The sequence below is a fragment of the Scyliorhinus torazame genome, chromosome 23, assembly GCF_047496885.1.
Source record: "Scyliorhinus torazame isolate Kashiwa2021f chromosome 23, sScyTor2.1, whole genome shotgun sequence".
In the NCBI taxonomy this organism is placed as follows: domain Eukaryota; kingdom Metazoa; phylum Chordata; class Chondrichthyes; order Carcharhiniformes; family Scyliorhinidae; genus Scyliorhinus; species Scyliorhinus torazame.
In genome coordinates, this window is record NC_092729.1 from 11,375,662 (window position 1) to 11,399,588 (window position 23,927).

At 44.3% G+C, this 23,927-nt stretch overlaps 2 long non-coding RNA genes across 5 annotated transcripts in view; one reads left to right on the plus strand and one right to left on the minus strand.

Moving 5' to 3' along the window:
• Positions 1 to 5,458, plus strand: part of LOC140399695 (uncharacterized) — a 140,089-nt gene extending 134,631 nt beyond the window's left edge. For 3 of the 4 annotated variants that reach the window (XR_011937791.1, XR_011937789.1, XR_011937790.1), the window contains exon 5: positions 5,346 to 5,458. This is a non-coding gene — a long non-coding RNA (uncharacterized lncRNA). The remainder of the gene's footprint in view (positions 1 to 5,345) is intronic. The other variant, XR_011937788.1, reaches the window with a different exon arrangement.
• The window catches only part of LOC140399697 (uncharacterized), a 773,593-nt gene that overhangs the window by 159,211 nt on the left and 590,455 nt on the right, over positions 1 to 23,927 (minus strand). The gene's annotated exons all lie outside the window — the stretch shown is intronic.

Consider the following 23,927-nt stretch of genomic DNA (forward strand, 5'->3'; position numbering starts at 1 on the left):
CTGCTTTTAGTCTCTGTCCGTAAGGTACGGCGTGTGACCGTCCCCACCCCCAAAAACCTCAGAGCCTCTTAAAGAGCCATTGTCCACAACAAGCTCCCCACTTAGACTAGTAAAACACACCTGATAAGCAACCCCAATATTCTCACCCCTCACTGTGTTTAAGTTCACTAAGCCAATAAAATAGATGGACGTTTTTCCAGGACGAGCCCCCGATTTGTTCTGGGCCAGGGTATAGAGAAGCCTAAAGTTTATCATGGAGTTCACCTGACCCACAACGTTTACTAGATTGTGGTATGGGGAGCACACGGCCCCCTCTACAAGTGTGGACAGCAGATATTTTAAAGTATTCAAAGAATGCTTAAGCTGTCCTTTTAACATCCAGAAGACTTAAGCCAACTTTTACGAGAAGCACATTAGGTTTACATTCACTACTGAGAACATTTATAATTCTGAATTCACCAAATGATCAAGAGATAGTCTTTTGATGGCAGAGACAACAGCAGGTCACCTACACTGTCTGGCTTCAGCTCCAACACTCAAAACAAAGGTAAAACCCATCGTGCAGCAAACAGCCTAAAATGAAAGTAAAACGCTGACAGACAGCCCAGCTCCACCCACTCTCTGACATCACTGCAGTATTAAACACCCATTTCTTAAAGATACTCTCACTACAGATATTATATACAAACCCATTTATGAATACCCATTTCTTAAAGGTGCTCTTACAAGACAATATACTGCCCAGGGACCAGTGTACTATAATAATATAATACCCAGGAACCACAGTAAAAAAGTTTTACTACAAAGGGACAAGCAGAAATAATGGTATGCTGCTCAGGGACGTGTATTATAATAATATACTACCGAGGAACCACTGTAAAAATGATATGCGACAGAGGGACAACTGGAAATAATGGTATACTGCCCAGGGACTACAGTAAATAACGATATTCTATCGAGGGAACATTGTAAATAATGATATACGATCCAGGACCACTATAACTAGTAATATACTGCCTAGGCACCCCTGTAAATATTCATATACAATCCAGGAACCACTGTGAATAATGATATACTACGAGGGACCACTGTAAATAATGATTTACTACAGAGGGAACACTGTAAATAATGATTACACTAGACAGAGACCATTGAAAATGATGCTATACAGTTTAGGAACCACTGTAAATAAATATCCATTGCCCAGGCACTACTGTAAGTAATGAAATAGTACCAAGGAAACACTATAAATAATGATAGACTGCAAAGGGACCACTGTAAATAACGATATACTATCCTGGGACCACTGTAAATAATGATATTCTATCCAGACTACGGTAAATAATGATATAAAACACATGGACTAATGTAAATAATAATATAACATAAAAGACCCACTGTAAGTAATGATATACTACACAGGGAATGTTGCACATTATGAGAGACGACCCATGAAGACTGTAAGTAATGATGTACTGCTCAGGGACCACTGCAAATAATGAAATACTACCCAGGGACCTCTGTAAATACTGATAAGCGACAAAGGAACAAAGTACAGAATGAATTACTACCCAGGAGCCATTGTAAATAATCATACACTACATAGGAACCACAGTAAATAACGATATTTAACAATGATGCACTACACAGGGACCACTGCAAATCATGATAAAATGACTAGGGTCCACTGTAAATAATGATATACTACCCAGGGACCACAGTAAATAACGATATTCTACCCAGGGACCACTGTAAATAATGACATATTACAAAAGGACCTTTGCAAATAATGACATACTACCCAGGGACCACTGTGAATAAAGATATACTACCTATGGACCACACTAAATGATGATATACTATCCCGGGACCAGTGTAAATAATGACATTCCACCCTGGGACCGTTGTAAACAATGATGCACTGCACTGCGACCACTGCAAATCATGATATATTGACCAGGGTCCACTGTAAATAATGGTACTCTACCCAGGGACCACTGTAAATAATGATATTCTACCCAAGGACCACTGTAAATAATGATATACTGCCCAGGGGCCATTGTAGATACGGAGAAACTACCCAGGGACCACTGGAAATAATGATATACTACCCAGGAACCACTGAAAATAATGATATACTACCCAGGGACCACTGTAAATAATGATATACTACCCAGGAACCACTGTAAAAAATGATATACTAACCAGGAACCACTGTTAGTAATTATATACTACCCAGGGACCACTGTAAATAACGATATTCTACATAGGGACCACTGTAAATAATAATATTATAACCAGGGACCATTGTGAATAATGAAATACTATCCAGTGACCACTGTAAATGGTGATATACTGCCCAGGGACCACTATAAATAATGATATACTACCCAGGGAACACTGTAAATAATTAGATACTATCCAGAGACTACTGTAAATAATCTGATACTACCCAGGGACCATTGTAACTATGGATATACTACCCAGGGACCACTGTAAATAATGTGATACTACCCAGTGACCATTGTAGATACGGATATACTACACAGGAACCACTGTAAACAATGAGATACTACTTAGAGACCACTGTAAATAATGACATACAACCCCGGGTCCACAGTAAATAATGATAATCGACCCAGTGACCATTGTACATACGGATATACTACCCTGGGACCACTGTAAATAATGATATACTACCCAGGGACCGCTGTAAATAATGATATAACACCCAGAGACCATTGTAGATACGGATACACTACGCAGGAGCCACTGTGAATAATGATATTCTGCCCAGGAACCACAGTAAAGAATGGGACACTGCCCATGGATCACTGCAAATAATGATATACCGGACAGAGACCGCCGTATATAATGATAAAATACCCAGGGACAAGTGTGAATAATGATATACTGCCCAGGGACAATTGTACATCATGATATACTACCCAGGGAGGACTGCAAATAACGCCATACTACCCAGGGTCCACTGTAAACATTGATATACTATCCAGGGACCACTGTAAATAATGAAATTTCACCCTGGAATCGTTGTAGATAACGATGTACTACACAGGGGCCACTATACTTAATGATATACTGCCCAAGGACCACTTTAAATGATGATATACTACCCAGGGACCACGGTGAATAATGATATACTGCCCAGGGACCACTGTAAATAATGATATACTGCCCAGGGACCACGGTGAATAATGATATACTGCCCAGGGACCACTGTAAATAATGATATATTGCACAAGGACCACTGTAAATAATGATTTTCTACCCAGGGACCACTGAAAATAATGACATATTACCGAAGGACCATTGTAAATAATGACATACTATCCAGGGACCACTGTGAATAAAGATATACTACCCAGGAACCACTGTAAATAATGATATACTACCTCGAGGCGACAGTAAATAATGATATACTAACCAGGGACCATGTACATAATGACATTCCAACCTGGGACCGTTGTAAACAATGATGTACTACACAGGGACCACTGTAAATAATGCTAGACTCCACCGCGACCACTGTAAATCATGATATATTGCTCAGAGACAACTGTAAATTTTGATATACTACCCAGGGACCATGTAAATTATGATGTACCACACAGAGATTACTGTAAATAATGATATACGACCAACGAATGAGTGTAAATAATGATATTCCACACAGGGACCTCTGTAAATAATGATATACTTACCAGGAACCGATGGAAAGAATGATATAATATCAAGGGACCACTGTAAATAATGACATTCCACGCTGGAACCGTTGTAAATAATGAAGTACTCCACAGGGACCACTGCAAATAATAATGTACTACACAGATACCAATATAAATAATGACATTCTGCCCAGGGACCACTGTGAATAATGATATACTGCCCAGGGACCACTGTAAATAATGATATACTGCACAAGGACCACTGTAAATAATGATATCGTAACCAGTGACCACTGGAAATAATGATGTACTGCACAGAAACCACAGTAAATAATGATATACTGCCCAGGGACCACTGTAAATAATGATATACTACACAGAGACCACTGGAAATAATGATATACTGCCCAGGGACCACTGTGAATAATGATGTACTACACAGAGACCACTGGAAATAATGATATACTGCCCAGGGACCACTGTGAATAATGATGTACTACACAGAGACCACTGGAAATAATGATATACTGCCCAGGAACCACTGTGAATAATGATGCACTAACAGAGACCACTGGAAATAATGTATACTGCACAAGGACCACTGTAAATAATGATATTCCACACAGTGACCACTGTAAATAATGATGTACTACACAGAGACCACGGTGAATAATGATATACTGCCCAGGGACCACTGTAAATAATTATGTACTACACAGAGACCACTGGAAATAATGATATACTGCCCAGGGACCACTGTAAATAATAATATACTGCCCAGAGACTACTGGAAATAATGATATACTACCCAGGGCCCACTCTAAATAATGATATACTGCCCAGGGACCACTGTAAATAATGATGTACTGCCCAGGGACCACTCTATATAATGATATACTACCCAGGGTCCACTCTAAATAATGATATACTTTCAAGGGACCTCTGTGAATTATGAACTTCCACATTGGGACAGTTGTAAATAAAGATGTACTACACAGGGACCACTGCAAATAATGATATACTCTCCCTGTGTGATTATGGTACGAATTAAGTAATGGCATGATGGGAAAACTGGTCAATGGGAAGACTGGTCAAAAGGTTTGAGACAATACCAGATAGACTGAAACTACTCATTCCAGCTCCCAGGCCCAGGTAAAGAATGCTGCCCTAACCATTTTCAGAGCTGTATGGCCATGGGCCAACTCTGCATAATTTGAAGTCTGAAAAGATCAGCGAAGGTCGAGCCATTCCAAAACACCGGACCTCAGCAACTCCTGATAAAACTAACTCGTCATAACCCAGGGCCGTAGGAAGTTAAAACAAAGATAAGTTCTGGAAGAAACAAGTCTATTCTGACCTTTCAATGTTCCCTCCGAGGACTAAATAATGGTTTGAGTGATATGACCAAACATGGTCTGGTCTTTACTTCCGTTTGTATTTCCGATTAAACTACTGACCATACTGTTGTCACATAATCTTGATAAAGTTAATGTATAAATATTAACTTAATTCTCCACAAAGCACGGAACTTGTGACAGACTGAGCAGTTTTGTTGACAGCCCTCTGACTTCAAGTTTCAGCCATTACTGCAAGCAGTTGTTTTCGACAATAAAGCTTGTTATTCTGTCTTAACGAGTGTGTTGAATTTTTCTCTCACAGAAGCGAAAATATTGACTTTCACAATTTGGCGCAAGCGAGCAGTTACCAATATCCTGAGTGAATTCCGTGGGGGACTGAAGAAGTGATCGAGCCACACCCGGAGGAAAGAGACAGACGCTGACACAAGGTAAGATTAACCTTGGTCTCTCTCTCTCTCGGATTAGTGGTTCGACCCCTCATCCCTGATGGAAGTAACTAAACAGGTGACGGTACTCGAATCTATATTGTACTTATTAAATTGTTAGTAGAGTACAGCGGGTCAGGGACCCCAATTAGGTCAGGGACCTCTTGCTTGTTTTACAGGTTTAAATTTGGGTCAGGAACCTCTATACAATTTGGGGCAGGAACCCTGAAATCTGATTTGGTACCAGGAATTTTTTTTGATTGCCAGGGGCCCATTTTATTGACATTATGGGACAGAGTTTAGACAAAACCAGGGGCAATTCCCCTCTATTTTGCATGTGTTCTGAAAACCCTTCCATTAACGTAATTTCCGAAAATTATCTGCAGCGCTGAACAATAAATTGGGTAACGATATTTGGCCACCATGGGGTACCTGGAACTACGATAATTGCATTTATGCTGAGAAAATCATTTGGCAGAGAAATGCAGGCTTTAAGTGGAAGTTTAAAATCTCAGAGTGGAGGAAGCAGTCCACTAAGCTCCACGAACAATCACTATTAATGAGTTGGAGAGACAATGCCCGTAGAAAAGGGATTGATAATTGTGTGGATGGTAAAGCAAAGAATTGGGAGACTTTAAAATTGGAATGTGAACTTTGGGATAGAAAGCATAAACAACAAGGCGAAAATAAATAATATTCTCCAACCAATAGGCAGAGAGGACTAGCCAAGCAGATTAAACGAAAGGAGGATCCTCCCAGTTGCTCTGGCATGCCGATGTTTCCCTATTCAGACGATACGGAAGAGGAGGAGGATTTAACCCCTGGACCCCATCCTCATCCTGCACACCCTGACCCTACAATTCCCCTGTCCGAAGGCCAGACTCCCCCTTATGATCCCACTGCCAATGAAACTCCTGATAACGCATCCCCCGTAGCAACACGCACTCGGTCACATACGCAAGCCGTATATGGAACAACCCTTTACCTCTGTTAATCAGGCTTTTCTTGATTTATCACTCCAACCTAAGGAGGAGGAAACTTTTACGCCACCGCCACCCCTCGCAAATTATCCCATTAGGAGTGTTATTAATCCCCACGCTGGTGATAATGACGACCCATTCATTGAGGTGTGGGTGGTACCTGCATATTCATTGAGGCTTTTAAACCCCATGAGCTATGTTTGATCATGGCCCAATGGCCCTCCTGCAAAGATGACCCAGAGGGGTTCACTGAGTTTTTGAGGGGAACTGCGACCATGTACGGTGCTACCGCACATGATCAATATTCTCTGATTCATTCATCCCTTCCCCAGAATTAGGGGAAAAATGGGAAAATGAATTAGGACTTCATGGGACACGTGGACGACCTTCAGCGCCGCACACCAAACGGAGGACGATCAGCGTACGTTAATGTTCCCTGCACAAAAACGGGTTCTCCGTAAACCCGTTGACATCGCCGAACTCCTTCAATGTACCCCCACTTCTAAGGAAGATGGTACAGAATTTTTTGATCGCTTTTGTGGCGTGTACACTCCGGGGACATTGCTTTCAATGCAGGCACACAGTCTCCCCAATTTAATGCACTATTAATGCAGGTTTTGCCTGACCGCGTAGCATCCAGTATTAAAACTGATAACATGGACTGGTCTGACAATTCTAAACATCAAATGAAACGGGCTGTGCCTTATTATTGGAGCAATGGCCGCAACCGTGAGACCTGTTACAAAGACACTTCGCCGAGAATTAAATCCGAATCCATCCAACGTCCCTCTCAAAGAAGAGCTCCTAAAGGTCAGAACTGTCAGACAGATTCACGTTACTATCGCACAGATTGCACGGACCCTCCTGAATTTGGTTACAGCCCACAGGCTGCTTACCCGTTCACTCCGCACATGGAGGATTTCGACAGTGTCCTCCGCGTCGTCCTCCTGCCAAGTATAATGTCACTTGCTTCAACTGTCAATGGACAGGGCACTACGCTAGCGATTGTCCAGCACCCCGATGACAAGGTAGATTTCGACCCCGTCGGTAGACACCCTTTACTACCTCTCACCCCTACTGACTAGCCCGATCGAACTTTCTGGTCCTCTTAACAGACCACTCTGACTAGCCCACCGCTGCGATGTACATAGAGGGCGAGCCTATCCCCTTCCTGATTGACACAGGCACGACTCATTCTCTGCTAGACTGGACATTAATTCAGAAAAATTGCTTTCCCCTTTCTGATAAGCATGTGAAACTTGCTTGTTTCATGAGGGAAGGTTTTGTTTATCCGCTTATGAAGCCGCTCTCTGTTCAATTTGAGGGCTGGGAATGTTGCATCCCTTTCACAGTTACCCTCGTCCTCAGTGTCAACCTGGCCGGACGTGACTTGCTGTGTCCCTTGCAGGTGGAAACTGTTTGCCTTGATAACCGCATTACTATATCAGCTATCCCGCAGGCCCAGCATCGAAATGTTCCCCTTTTCACTGCTCCACAGTGGTGGTCGGCCCAGCATCGAAATGTTCCCCTTTTCACTGCTCCACAGCGGTGGTCGGTCCAGCATCGAAATGTTCCCCTTTTCACTGCTCCACAGTGGTGGTCGGCCCAGCATCGAAATGTTCCCCTTTTCACTGCTCCACAGTGGTGGTCGGCCCAGCATCGAAATGTTCCCCTTTTCACTGCTCCACAGTGGTGGCCGGCCCAGCATCGAAATGTTCCCCTTTTCACTGCTCCACAGTGGTGGTCGGCCCAGCATCGAAATGTTCCCCTTTTCACTGCTCCACAGTGGTGGTCGGCCCAGCATCGAAATGTTCCCCTTTTCACTGCTCCACAGTGGTGGTCGGCCCAGCATCGAAATGTTCCCCTTTTCACTGCTCCACAGTGGTGGTCGGCCCAGCATCGAAATGTTCCCCTTTTCACTGCTCCACAGTGGTGGTCGGCCCAGCATCGAAATGTTCCCCTTTTCACTGCTCCACAGTGGTGGTCGGCCCAGCATCGAAATGTTCCCCTTTTCACTGCTCCACAGTGGTGGTCGGTCCAGCATCGAAATGTTCCCCTTTTCACTGCTCCACAGTGGTGGTCGGCCCAGCATCGAAATGTTCCCCTTTTCACTGCTCCACAGTGGTGGTCGGTCCAGCATCGAAATGTTCCCCTTTTCACTGCTCCACAGTGGTGGTCGGCCCAGCATCGAAATGTTCCCCTTTTCACTGCTCCACAGTGGTGGCCGGCCCAGCATCGAAATGTTCCCCTTTTCACTGCTCCACAGTGGTGGTCGGCCCAGCATCGAAATGTTCCCCTTTTCACTGCTCCACAGTGGTGGTCGACCCAGCATCGAAATGTTCCCCTTTTCACTGCTCCACAGTGGTGGTCGGCCCAGCATCGAAATGTTCCCCTTTTCACTGCTCCACAGTGGTGGTCGGCCCAGCATCGAAATGTTCCCCTTTTCACTGCTCCACAGTGGTGGTCGGTCCAGCATCGAAATGTTCCCCTTTTCACTGCTCCACAGTGGTGGTCGGCCCAGCATCGAAATGTTCCCCTTTTCACTGCTCCACAGTGGTGGTCGGCCCAGCATCGAAATGTTCCCCTTTTCACTGCTCCACAGTGGTGGTCGGCCCAGCTTCGAAATGTTCCCCTTTTCACTGCTCCACAGTGGTGGTCGGCCCAGCATCGAAATGTTCCCCTTTTCACTGCTCCACAGTGGTGGTCGGCCCAGCATCGAAATGTTCCCCTTTTCACTGCTCCACAGTGGTGGTCGGCCCAGCATCGAAATGTTCCCCTTTTCACTGCTCCACAGTGGTGGTCGGCCCAGCATCGAAATGTTCCCCTTTTCACTGCTCCACAGTGGTGGTCGGCCCAGCATCGAAATGTTCCCCTTTTCACTGCTCCACAGTGGTGGTCGGCCCACCATCGAAATGTTCCCCTTTTCACTGCTCCACAGTGGTGGTCGGCCCAGCTTCGAAATGTTCCCCTTTTCACTGCTCCACAGTGGTGGTCGGCCCAGCATCGAAATGTTCCCCTTTTCACTGCTCCACAGTGGTGGTCGGCCCAGCATCGAAATGTTCCCCTTTTCACTGCTCCACAGTGGTGGTCGGCCCAGCATCGAAATGTTCCCCTTTTCACTGCTCCACAGTGGTGGTCGGCCCACCATCGAAATGTTCCCCTTTTCACTGCTCCACAGTGGTGGTCGGCCCAGCATCGAAATGTTCCCCTTTTCACTGCTCCACAGTGGTGGTCGGCCCAGCATCGAAATGTTCCCCTTTTCACTGCTCCACAGTGGTGGTCGGCCCACCATCGAAATGTTCCCCTTTTCACTGCTCCACAGTGGTGGTCGGCCCAGCATCGAAATGTTCCCCTTTTCACTGCTCCACAGTGGTGGTCGGTCCAGCATCGAAATGTTCCCCTTTTCACTGCTCCACAGTGGTGGTCGGCCCAGCATCGAAATGTTCCCCTTTTCACTGCTCCACAGTGGTGGCCGGCCCAGCATCGAAATGTTCCCCTTTTCACTGCTCCACAGTGGTGGTCGGCCCACCATCGAAATGTTCCCCTTTTCACTGCTCCACAGTGGTGGTCGGCCCAGCATCGAAATGTTCCCCTTTTCACTGCTCCACAGTGGTGGTCGGTTGATTTTGATCCCTCACACTTTTCACCTCCCTTAGATATTCCCGATCCACATGTCACTCTTTGCTACGATCATGCAGGATGCTCGCCTGATTTAGAGAGCATTTACCAAGATGCCCTCTGTTCTCTACAATCCGTTTCCTTTCTTTGCCTCGCTAAGGAAAAAGAAGGGTCTGCCTTTCTTGTCGATTTACCCCATGGCCTCTGGCGTCAGTCGGGACTTGTGTCACCCCAGGTGCCAAGTCCTTGCGATTTCTGGCAGCTGCACTGCGAGGACAAGCTGATCCTTTCTTTAATGGAAGTCAAATCCTACCCGCAGGCACTTTAGAATATTTTCAACGCCCATTTGTCCTTATTGGCACACTGCAACACCATCGTTCAGTCCAATCAACGACTTCTGAACTACCCGCAGATTTATGGGCGGCCTCCAAACACGAGGTTGGTCTCACTAATGTCCCTCCCGTTGTTATTAAAGTTAAACCTAACATGCCCTTGGCCTCAATTTCACAGTACCCTTTGCACCCCGAGGCTGAAGAAGGAGTCTCGGTCATGATTCAATCGTTCCTTCAACAGGGAATTGTGGTACCATGCCAATCGCCCTGTAAAACCCTGATTCTTCCAGTTTCTAAGATAGGAAAACCATCCGAATGGCGTTTGGTCCAAGACCTCCGACGTATTAATCAGATAGTGGAACCCTTACATCCTATTGCCCCAAACCCGGCGACAATCCTTAGTAATGTCCCACCAGAAGCGACTGTTTTCACCCTTGTTGATTTACAACATGCCTTTTTTGCGATACCCCTCGCCCCTGAATCACAGTATTTGTTTGCCTTTACATTTAAGGGCAACCAATACACTTGGACTAGGCTCCCACAGGGCTTCATTCATTCTCCAACCCTTTTCTCACAAGCAGTGCACTCCCAGTTAGCAACATTATCAACTCCTGGTGGCTCCACCATCATCCAATATGTTGATGATTTACTCCTTGCCAGCCCTGACGTCAACGCTAACCAGCGTGACACCGTTTACCCGCTCCTCCGTCTCCATTCATGGGGATATGTGATCCCGTCCACTATAGTGCACAAAGGCCAACGGCAGGTCAAATTTTTTGGTGTCCTAATAAGTGCTACGGATCGCTCCCTTACTCAGGAACGCATTACTCCGATACTGCAGACCCCATTTCCTGTCTCGCCCAAGCAGGTGCGAGCCTTTTTAGGATTGGTGAGCTTTTGCAGACAATGGATTCCGAATGTTACTGTCCATACTGAAGATTTAACTCCGTACTCCTCTCAAAATGCTCCTCTTAAGTTTGAACTTCCTGATTCAGCAAAATAATTTTTTGTTACTCTCAAAAACGCCCTGGCTACCCACCCCCCCCCCCCCCCAAGCGTTTGGACGGCCTATGTATGACAGGCCCTTTCAGTTGTACGTTAATGTTCTTGATGAATGTGCCACTGGTGTTCTTATACAAGAGCACAGTGACCGGCGTCGCCCGGTCGCCTACTATTCTACTAAATTGGATCGTGTAGCTTGCGGTCTACCTCCCTCCAATGAAATTCTTACAGCTGTCCATTTGTTAGTGCAGGCAGCCTCTAATCTGACCCTTCACCAGCCAGTACAAGTGCATACCTCCCACTCTATTGTGGCTCTCCTAACATCTCAGCCCGCTTGAGCCGCTGTGAGGTTTCACGACTGCAAAACCCCTACCTCTCTTTTCATTACTGTTCTACCTTAAATCCTGCTGTGTTCCTCGAACAGCCCCCCCCCCCCCCCCCGATGACCTTGCGGACCCGCCACACGATTGTTTGCTTCGGGATCACTTCCTTACTGCGCCTCTCCCGGATTTAACGGACCGGCCTATTGATAATCCAGATCTAATTTTTTATGTTGATGGCAGTTCCTCCATTTCTCTCACTGGCATCCCACAGTCGGGATATGCCGTGGTAACTGACACTGACGTGCAGGAAGCAGCAGCCTTCGAGACCTCTGTCTCCGCACAAAAAGCCGAGCTATTTGCCCTTACTCAAGCAAGTATTTTGGCCACAGACAAAAGTACTAATGTTTACACTGATTCTAGGTATGCCTTTGGCGCGACCCACGATTTCGGTCGCCTCTGGCAACAGCGAGGCTTTCTCAGCTCTGCGGGAGCTCCCATTCAAAATGTTCTTTGGGTTAAAAATCTCCTCGATGCAATTCAGCTTCCCCATCAATTGGCAATTATTAAATGTGCTGCGCACACAAAGGGGGACATTCCTGTTCAATTAGGGAATGCCCGTGCTGATTCGGCTGCTACGGCTGCTGCTATTGTTCTCTGATTGTTCCCAGTGGGGCTAATCAGGCTCTAAACCAGGTACCTGCATGAGGAACGAAGGGCATGCCAGAGATAACTGAAGTTCATAATTTACAGAGGGACGCCTCTGATTCCGAGCGCACACTATGGAAGTCAATGGGGTGTTCACACTCCTTGACACGAGACCTCTGGCTTACCCCCGTTGGTCAAGTTTGTATTCCGAATTCTTTATTGCCGATACTCATTGATTATTTGCATTCTTGTACCCATCTTGGCAAGGAGGTAATAGCACAGCTACTCCTGAAAACTTGGTGGCACCCAGATTTGAATACAGCAGCGCAAACGCGGCTGGATCGATGCGTCATTTGCATGAAACATAATAAGGGTAAAGGCATTAAATGCCCTCCAGGAACCACTCCCTTGCCAGATGGCCCTTTTGCCTGCATACAGCTTGATTTTATCGAATTGCCAAAAGCACAGTGCTACAAATATTGTTTAGTAATAATCGATGTGTTTAGTAAATGGATTGAACCCTTCCCCACCACTAATTGTACGGCACATACAGTGGTGAAGTTGTTGTTAACGGAAGTCATTCCTCGTTTTGGGGTACGCAAAATGGTGAGCTCAGACAACAGCCCACATTTTGTAGCTCGGATCAATGCTGAATTGTGCGAAGCACTCGTAATTAAACAGCAACTGCACTGCACGTATCACCCGCAGGCTGCAAGAATTGTGGAAAGAGCCAACGGGACTTTAAAAGAAAAATTATCTAAATTAACTGAAGACACTGGGTTAAATTGGCTAAAAGTATTACCCTTGGCACTGTTTCACATGCGAGTGACTCCACATTCGCGGACCGGACTGTCAGCTGCCGAGATAGTCTATGGTCAGCCAATGAGGACACCCTGGGATGCCCATGAAAACCCCCTAGAGGGAGTAGACCTCCACGTGATGGGGGAACAAATGCAGAACTATTTGAAGCAATTAACACTTTCTCTGAAGTTTCTCCACTCACAGGTAAAACAGGCACATCTCCCAGTAACGGCAGGGACAGCCGTCTCTCGATATCCAGTGATCAAACCCGGAGACATGTGTTGGTGAAAAACTGGGACAGAAAGAAACTAGGACAACGCTGGAGCGGACCCTTCCTCGTACTGCTGACGACACCAACTTCCATCAAACTTGAAGGACGTTCAAGTTGGATACATCTATCCGATTGCAAGAAGATAGTCTCCTCCCCAGACGAGAACACAGGATGAAGATCTTCATTATAATTTTTGGACTCTCTGGACTATTTAGCCTTAATGGCCACTCGGTAGTAAAAAAACGACCTAAGCGAGACCTGCCTTCAAATACCTATTTATATATGTCATATCTTTATGCCGACAAATTGAACGTAAGCAAGTGTTGGGTTTGTACCCACATCCCCGTCCATTCGAGGGAAGGAATACCTCTCCAACCCCTCCCCTTTCATATCGCAGAGACGGTTGAATGGATTTTACAACAAAATCAAACAGGGAGCAGAGGAGATAGGGGGATATGGAAATATGGAAATCTGCTGGCTATGACATAACTAGATTTTCAGCTTCGTATCAACCGACCTATAATCATGCCTTGACTCCACCCTCCATCACTGTCCACTCGTATAATGTTCAAGGTTCCATGTGTTTTAATAAATCAGGGAAAGGAAAGTTAATGGGGCAAAGTAGGTGCAACCTTACAGTTGACTGGCAAGGACCGGTACCAGGCATATCCAACAAGGGCATGTTTAACCGTGATTGGTCCAGGGTATGGAATATAACCTCTAACATTTCATGGGGACAGACATCCCCAATCCCCTGGATGACATTAGCTGATGATTTTACGGCCTATAATGGAACCTATTTCATATGCGGCACTAAAGCATATCCATGGCTCCCCATTGATTGGACATGATCCTGCTTTTTGGGATATGTTGTACCTCAAATGCGTCACCTACCCACCCTTAAGCACTCCCCCTCGCGAGCAGAAAGGACTATTTCTAAAACGGAACAGTTCTTTATGATGACAAAAGGAGGGAATGTGATATGGTACGAATTAAGTAATGGCATGATGGGAAAACTGGTCAATGGGAAGACTGGTCAAAAGGTTTGAGACGATACCAGATAGACTGAAACTACTCATTCCAGCTCCCCAGGCCCAGGTAGAGAATGCTGCCCAAACCATTTTCAGAGCTGTATGGCCGTAGGCCAACTCTGCATAACTTGAAGTCTGAAAAGATCAGCGAATGTCGAGCCATTCCAAAACATCGGACCTCGGCAACTCCTGATAAAACTAACTCGTCATAACCCAGGGCCGTAGGAATTTAAAACAAAGATAGGTTCAGGGAGAAACAAATGTATTCTGACCTTTCAATGATCCCTCCGAGGACTAAATAATGGTTTGAGTGATATGACCAAACATGGTCTGGTCTTTGCTTCCGATTGTATTTCCGATTAAACTACTGACCATGCTGTTGTCACATAATCTTGATAAAGTTAATGTATAAATATTAACTTAATTCTCCACAAAGCACGGAACTTGTGAAAGACTGAGCAGTTTTGTTGACTGCTCTCTTGCTTCAAGTTTCAGCCATTATTGCAAGCAGCTGTTTTTGACAATAAAGCTTGTTATTCTGTCTGAACGAATGTGTTGAATTTTTCTCTCAAGGAAGCGAAAATATTGACTTTCACACAGAGACAACTGTAAATAAAGAAATACTACACAGTGACCACTGTAAATAATAATATACTACACAGGGACCACTGTGGATAATGATATAGGACCAACGGATCACTGTGAATAAAGATATATTGCCAGGGAACACTGTAAATAATGATATACTACCCTGGGACCACTGTAAATAATTATATACTACCCAGGGACCACTGTATATAATGATATACTACACAGGGACAACAGTAAATAATGATATACTACGCACGAATCACTGTAAATAATGATATACTACCCAAGGACCACTGTAAATAATGTTAAACTACCCAGGGACCACTGTAATTAATGATATACTACCCAAGGACCACTATAAATAATGTTAAACTACCCAGGGACCACTGCAAATAAAGATATGCTTTCCAGGGACCAGTGTAAATAAAGATATACTACCCAGGGACCACTGTAAATAATGATATACTCACCAGGGACTACTGTAAATAATGATATACTACCCAGGGACCACTGTAAATAAAGATATGCGCCCACGGACCACTGTGAATAGAGATATACTACCCAGGGAACACTGTAAATCATGATATACTCACCTGGGACTACTGTACATAATGTTATACTACCCAGGGACCACTGTAAATAAAGATATACTGCCCAGGGACCACTGCAAATAAAGATATACTACCCAGGGACCACTGCAAATAAAGATATACTACCCAGGGACCACTGTAAATAAAGATAAACCACCCAGGGACCACTGCAAATAAAGATATGCTGCCCAGGGACCACTGTAAATAAAGATATACTACACAGGGATCACTGTAAAAAATGATATACTCACCAGGGACTACTGTAAATAATGTTATACTCACCCAGGGACCACTGTAAATAAAGATATGCTGCCCAGGGGCCACTGTAAATAACGATTTACTACCCAAGGTCGACTGTAAATAACGATATACTAATGAGGGACCATTGGAACTAAAGGTATCATGACAAGGGACCACTGTAAATAATGAGATACTCACCAGGCCAACTTTAAATAATGTTATACTACCCAGGGACCACTGTAAGTAAAGATATACTGCCCAGGGGCCACTGTAAATAAAGATATACTGCCCAGGGACCACTGTAAATAAAGATATACTACCCAGGGACCACTGTAAATAAAGATATACTACCCAGGGGCCACTGTAAATAAAGATATACTGCCCAGGGACCACTGTAAATAAAGATATACTGCCCAGGGACCACTGTAAATAAAGATATACTACCCAGGGACCACTGTAAATAAAGATATACTACCCAGGGACCACTGTAAGTAAAGATATACTGCCCAGGGGCCACTGTAAATAAAGATATACTGCCCAGGGACCACTGTAAATAAAGATATACTACCCAGGGACCACTGTAAATAAAGATATACTACCCAGGGACCACTGTAAATAAAGATATACTGCCCAGGGACCACTGTAAATAAAGATAAATCACCCAGGGACCACTGTAAATAATGATATACTGCCCAGGGACCACTGTAAATAATGATATACTCACCAGGGACTACTGTAAATAATGTTATACTACCCAGGGGCCACTGTAAATAAAGATATACTGCCCAGGGACCACTGTAAATAAAGATAAACCACCCAGGCACCACTGTAAATAAAGATAAACCACCCAGGGACCACTGCAAATAAAGATATGCTGCCCAGGGACCACTGTAAATAAAGATATACTACCCAGGGATCACTGTAAATAATGATATACTCACCAGGGACTACTGTAAATAATGTTATACTCACCCAGGGACCACTGTAAATAAAGATATGCTGCCCAGGGGCCACTGTAAATAACGATTTACTACCCAAGGTCGACTGTAAATAACGATATACTAATGAGGGACCATTGGAACTAAAGGTATCATGACAAGGGACCACTGTAAATAATGAGATACTCACCAGGCCAACTTTAAATAATGTTATACTACCCAGGGACCACTGTAAGTAAAGATATACTGCCCAGGGGCCACTGTAAATAAAGATATACTGCCCAGGGACCACTGTAAATAAAGATATACTACCCAGGGACCACTGTAAATAAAGATATACTACCCAGGGGCCACTGTAAATAAAGATATACTGCCCAGGGACCACTGTAAATAAAGATATACTGCCCAGGGACCACTGTAAATAAAGATATACTACCCAGGGACCACTGTAAATAAAGATATACTACCCAGGGACCACTGTAAGTAAAGATATACTGCCCAGGGGCCACTGTAAATAAAGATATACTGCCCAGGGACCACTGTAAATAAAGATATACTACCCAGGGACCACTGTAAATAAAGATATACTACCCAGGGACCACTGTAAATAAAGATATACTGCCCAGGGACCACTGTAAATAAAGATAAATCACCCAGGGACCACTGTAAATAATGATATACTGCCCAGGGACCACTGTAAATAATGATATACTCACCAGGGACTACTGTAAATAATGTTATACTACCCAGGGGCCACTGTAAATAAAGATATACTGCCCAGGGTCCACTGTAAATAAAGATAAACCACCCAGGCACCACTGTAAATAAAGATATACTGCCCAGGGACCACTGTAAATAAAGATATACTGCCGAGGGACCACTGTAAATAAAGATATACTGCCCAGGGACCACTGTAAATAAAGATATACTGCCCAGGGACCACTGTAAATAAAGATAAACCACCCAGGGACCACTGTAAATAAAGATATACTGCCCAGGGACCACTGTAAATAAAGATATACTGCCCAGGGACCACTGTAAATAAAGATATACTACCCAGGGACCACTGTAAATAATGATATACTGCCCAGGGACCACTGTAAATAATGATATACTCACCAGGGACTACTGTAAATAATGTTATACTACCCAGGGGCCACTGTAAATAAAGATATACTGCCCAGGGACCACTGTAAATAAAGATAAACCACCCAGGCACCACTGTAAATAAAGATATACTGCCCAGGGACCACTGTAAATAAAGATATACTGCCCAGGGACCACTGTAAATAAAGATATACTGCCCAGGGACCACTGTAAATAAAGATATACTGCCCAGGGACCACTGTAAATAAAGATAAACCACCCAGGGACCACTGTAAATAAAGATATACTGCCCAGGGACCACTGTAAATAAAGATATACTGCCCAGGGACCACTGTAAATAAAGATATACTACCCAGGGACCACTGTAAATAATGATATACTCACCAGGGACTACTGTAAATAATGTTATACTGCCCAGGGACCACTGTAAGTAAAGATATACTGCCCAGGGACCACTGTAAATAAAGATATACTGCCCAGGGACCACTGTAAATAAAGATATACTACCCAGGGATCACTGTAAATAATGATATACTCACCAGGGACTACTGTAAATAATGTTATACTGCCCAGGGACCACTGTAAATAAAGATATACTGCCCAGGGACCACTGTAAATAAAGATATACTACCCAGGGATCACTGTAAATAATGATATACTCACCAGGGACTACTGTAAATAATGTTATACTGCCCAGGGACCACTGTAAATAAAGATATACTGCCCAGGGACCACTGTAAATAAAGATATACTGCCCAGGGACCACTGTAAATAAAGATATACTACCCAGGGACCACTGTAAATAAAGATATACTGCCCAGGGACCACTGTAAATAAAGATATGCTGCCCAGGGGCCACTGTAAATAACGATTTACTACCCAAGGTCGACTTGCAAATAACGATATACTAATGAGGGACCATTGGAACTAAAGGTATCATGACAAGGGACCACTGTAAATAATGACATACTCACCAGGCCAACATTAAATAATGTTATACTACCCAGGGACCACTGTAAGTAAAGATATACTGCCCAGGGACAACTTTAAATAATGTTATACTACCCAGGGGCCACTGTATATAAAGATATACTGGCTAGGGAGCACTGTAAATACAGATATACTGCCCAAGGACCACTGTAAATACTTATACACTCACCAGGGATCACTGTAAATAAAGATATACCGCCCAAGGACCACTGTAAATACTTATATACTCACCAGGGACCACTGTAAATAATGTCATCCTACCCAGGGGACATTGTAAATAAAGACATACTGCCCAGGGACCACTGTAAATACAGATATACTGCCCAAGGACCACTGTAAATACTTATATACTCACCAGGGACCACTGTAAATAATGTTATACTACCCAAGGACCACTGAAAGTAAAGATATACCAACCAGGGGCCACTGTAAATTACATAATTTACAGTGCAGAAGGAGGCCATTCATCCCATCGAGTCTGCATTGGCTCTTGGAAAGAGCACCCTACCCAAGGTTAATAACTCCACCCCATCCCCATAACCCAGTAACCCCACACAACACTAAGTGCAATTTTGGACACTAAGGACAATTTATCATGGCCAATCCACCTAACCTGCACATCTTTGGACTGTGGGAGGAAACCGGAGCACCCGGAGGAAACCCACGCACACACGGGGAGGATGTGCAGACTCCGCACAGACAGTGACCCAAGCCGGAATTGAACCTGGGACCCTGGAGCTGCGAAGCAATTGTGCTAACCACTGTGCTACCGTGCTGCCCCAAATAATGATAGACTACCCAAGAACCACTGTAAGTCATGACATACTGCGCAGGGACAACTCTAAATAATGATATACTACTCAGAGACGACTGTAAATAAGGAGAAACTACTCAGGGGCCACTGTAAATAAAGACCTACTGCCCAGAGACCATTGTAAATAATGAAATACTATAAAGTGACCACTGTAAATGATGATACCTACCCAGGGCCACTGTAAATAATGGTATACTACTCAGGGTCCAGTGTAAATAATGACATACTACACAGGGTCCACTGTAAATAATGATATTCTACCCAGGAACCACTGTTACTAATGATCTACTACCCAGGGACCACTGTAAATAATGGTATTTTGCCCAGAGGCCACTGTAAAGAATGATATTCTGCACAGTGACCATGGCAAATAATGATTTACTGCCCTGGGACCACTGTAAATAATAATACACTGTCCAGTGACAACTGTAAATAATGATACACTGTCCAGTGACAACTGTAAATAAAGATATGCTATCTTGGGACCACTGAAAATAATGAGATACTATGCAGGGACCACTGTAAAGAATCATATACTCCCCTGTGACCAGTGTAAACAATGATATCCTACCCAGGGACCAATGTAAATAATAATATACTACATATGGACCACTGTAACTAATAATATACTACCCAGGCACTACTGCAAATAATGACATTCCACCCAGGGACCACGTAAGTAATGATATACTACCCAGGGACCTCTGTAAATAAGAACTAGGAAGAGGAGTAGGCCACCTGGCCCCTCGAGCCTGCTCCGCCATTTAATGAGATCATGGCTGATCTTTGTGGATTCAGCTCCACTCTCCGGCCCGTACACCATATCCCCGAATCCCTTTATTCTTTAGAAAAGTATCTATCTTTTTCTTAAAAACGTTTAAAGAAGGAGCCTCAACTGCTTCACTGGGCAAGGAATTCCAGAGAGTCACAACCCTTTGGGTGAAGAGGTTCCTCCTAAACTCGGTCCTAAATCTACTTCCCCTTATTTTGAAGCTATGCCCCCTAGTTTTGCTTTCTCCGACCAGTGGAAACAACCTCGCCGCGTCGATCCTATCTATTCCCTTCATAATTGTATATGTTTCAATAAGATCATCCCCGCATCCTTCTAAACTCCAATGAGTACAGTCCCAGTCTACTCAACCTCTCGTCATAATCTAATCCCCTCAACTCTGTATGTTTTTTCCTTCAATTTGATACTCTCCCTCACCTCCTTAGATATCCACGGTCGATGTTTCCCCTTTCTACCGTCTTTCTTTTTTGTCGGTATGAACATTTCTGAACACTGTGAAAGATCGCTCGGAAGGTTCTCCACTGTGCCTCAACTGCTTCACCATGAAGTCTTTGCTCCCAGTCTACCTCAGCTAGTTCTTCTCTCATCCCATTGTAATCGCCTTTGTTTAAGCACAAAACACGAGTGTTTGATTTTACCTTGTCATCCTCCAACTGTATTTGAAATTCCACCATATTGTGGTCGCTCCTTCCAAGAGGATCCCGAACGTGGCTGTGGGATTAGTTTGGGATTGATACAGGGCTACGGGGAGATTGTGAGGTAGTGAGATTCGTTTGGGATTGATAGAGCGCAATGAGGGTAGAGTTGGCAGTGGGATTAGTTTGGGATTGACACAGGGCTATGTGGAGAGGACGGGGCAGTTGTATTAGTTTGGGATTGATACAGGACTTTGGGGATAGAGCGGGACAGTGGGATTAGTTTGTATTAATCCAGGGTTATGTGGCGGGAGTGGGGCAGTGGGATACATTTGGATTGACACATGGCTCTGGGGACATATTGGGGCAGTAGGATATGTTTGGATTGACACAAGGCTATGCAGAGAGAGTGGGGCAGTGGGATTAGTTTGCCACACACAAACACATACGTGTGCACACATTGACAGATACATACACGTGTCCAGATCAATGCGTACACACATATCCACTCCTGCATAGACACATGTGTGCATGCGCGCACACACACACAGTTTTGCTGTGTACATTAGCCCTTTCAGGCAATTTGATAGAATGCTACACATCCTATTTTGCCAATGACACCAAACATTAGACAGCATTGTAAGCAGCATTGCTGAAACAAATTGCAGAGAGATATTAATATTTTGGCTGAAGACTGAACTGGTGGACGCATTTCAGTGTAGGGACATGTAAGATGATGTACTTTAGACTTAAAAAGATTAGAACCGTGATCTTTATAAATGATGAGAATACAGAAACAGTGGAAGTTTAAATTGTACAGATATTTCACAGCTGGATTCACACAATACAGACAGCAATGTATCGTAGATTTTGGAAGTGCCACAAATGTTGTCAAATGTAGTACGTGGGGTCCCTCAATGTTTCAATCTCGCTGAGAGACTGTCAGCCCACAGGGACAACATTCCTGTTTAATAGGACTGATGGACAAGTTAAAATAGTTCCATTTCAAAGTTTAAAATAACCAGTCATTTTTCTGTGCAGCTTTCGGAATCTGTCAGTGGAATTTACTTCACACAGGCAAGTGTTAACAAGAGTATTGGGAACTGATTAGAAGTTTTGATGGAGATATTCCTGCATTATGGAAATTTGTGAGATCTATTTAGGGTTGGGAAATGGATTGAGGATCAAAGGATGCAGTTGTTTGTTAACTACATTAGACTGAGAGCCTTGAGGATTCACAACTTCCATGTGCTGTGAGAAAGGATTGATTAACCAAGGCCTATTATTCAAATACTTCAGACAAGTGAATAAGCTACAGGAACATTGAATATACAGACAGAGACAAGCAGACACCTGTAATCGGAGCTTAAACTTCATGTTTGAATGTGAAGGGCTGAACTCATGATTGCAATAAACACGCGTCCACCCTGGGATTCGGTGCAATTTAAGTTCTGCTTTTCCAAAAAATAAAAATAACTATCTGCAATGAAAAATTCCTTGGACAGGACAGAGGGATTTTGACTCTGTATTTAAGCCCAGACAGTATTTGTGTTGTGAGTGTTTGATGGGCAGTGTAGATGAAGCTTGACTCTGAACCACTGGAATTCAGTCTCAGGGCTGATTTAATCAAAATGCTTCAGAATAATGATTGTTTTGTACATCTCGTGTGTGTCTCAGTGTCAGCTGCGAAACATGTACAGTACAATCTCATCCTGTTTCTGTGTGTCTCTCTCTCTGAAATTAGCTGGTCCATTTCCTACATTACCACTTTTCAAAAGGGCTCCATTGCCTGTGAAGCAGTTTGTGATACCCAAAGGTTATGAAAACTGCTTTAGAACTATCTGTCCCCAAGCTGTTGTGAGGATGTTCAGAGTCAGTGTGTGACTTGGGTCACACACAGGCCAGATAGACCTCCCAAAGTTAAAGATTTCTCTTCATTTGAAAGATGTATTGACCCAGTCTGTCTGAGTTTGCGTATGTGTTTTTCTATACACGTGTGAGTGTGTTGGGGGGGGGGGGGTGCCGTTTATGTGTGGCATTCTTTACGCGGCACTGTAAGTTACACGGTAGCACAGTGGGTAGCACTGCAGCTTCACAGCTCCAGGGTCCCAGGTTCGAATCCTGGCTTGGGTCGCAGTCTGTGCGGAGTCTGCACGTTCTCCCCTTGTCCGCGTGGGTTTCTCCCGGGTGCTCCGGTTTCCCCCCTGACGTCCCGAAGGACGTGCTGTTTGGTGAATTGGACATTATGTATTCTCCCTCAGTGTACCCGAACAGGCGCCAGAGTTTGGAGACTAGGGACTTTTCTCAGTAACTTCATTGCAGTCTGTGTGTGCCTGTGTGTGTATCTGTGTGTCTCAGTTTGACTTTGTTTAGTACTGATTGAAGATAATGAGATAGAAAGTTTGATAGAAAGTTTGGCAGCATTGTAGGTGTAAACAATAATGACAGAGACAGTGTGAAACCTGAAGAGAGCGCCATACCTTGGCCCACTCCCTACCCCGTCTCTGTCACCCCACCTAACCTGAACATCTTTAGATACTGTGGGCAATTTGGATTATCACGGCCAACCGACCTAACCTGCACGTCTTTGGACGGTGGGAGGAAACCGGAGCACCCGGAGGAAACCCACGCAGACACGGGGAGAACGTGCAGACTCCGCACAGACAGCGACCAAAGCCGGGAATCGAACCTGGGACCCTGTAGCTGTGAGGCAGCAGTGCTAACCACTGTTCAATCCCGGCTCTGGGTCACTGTCCGTGT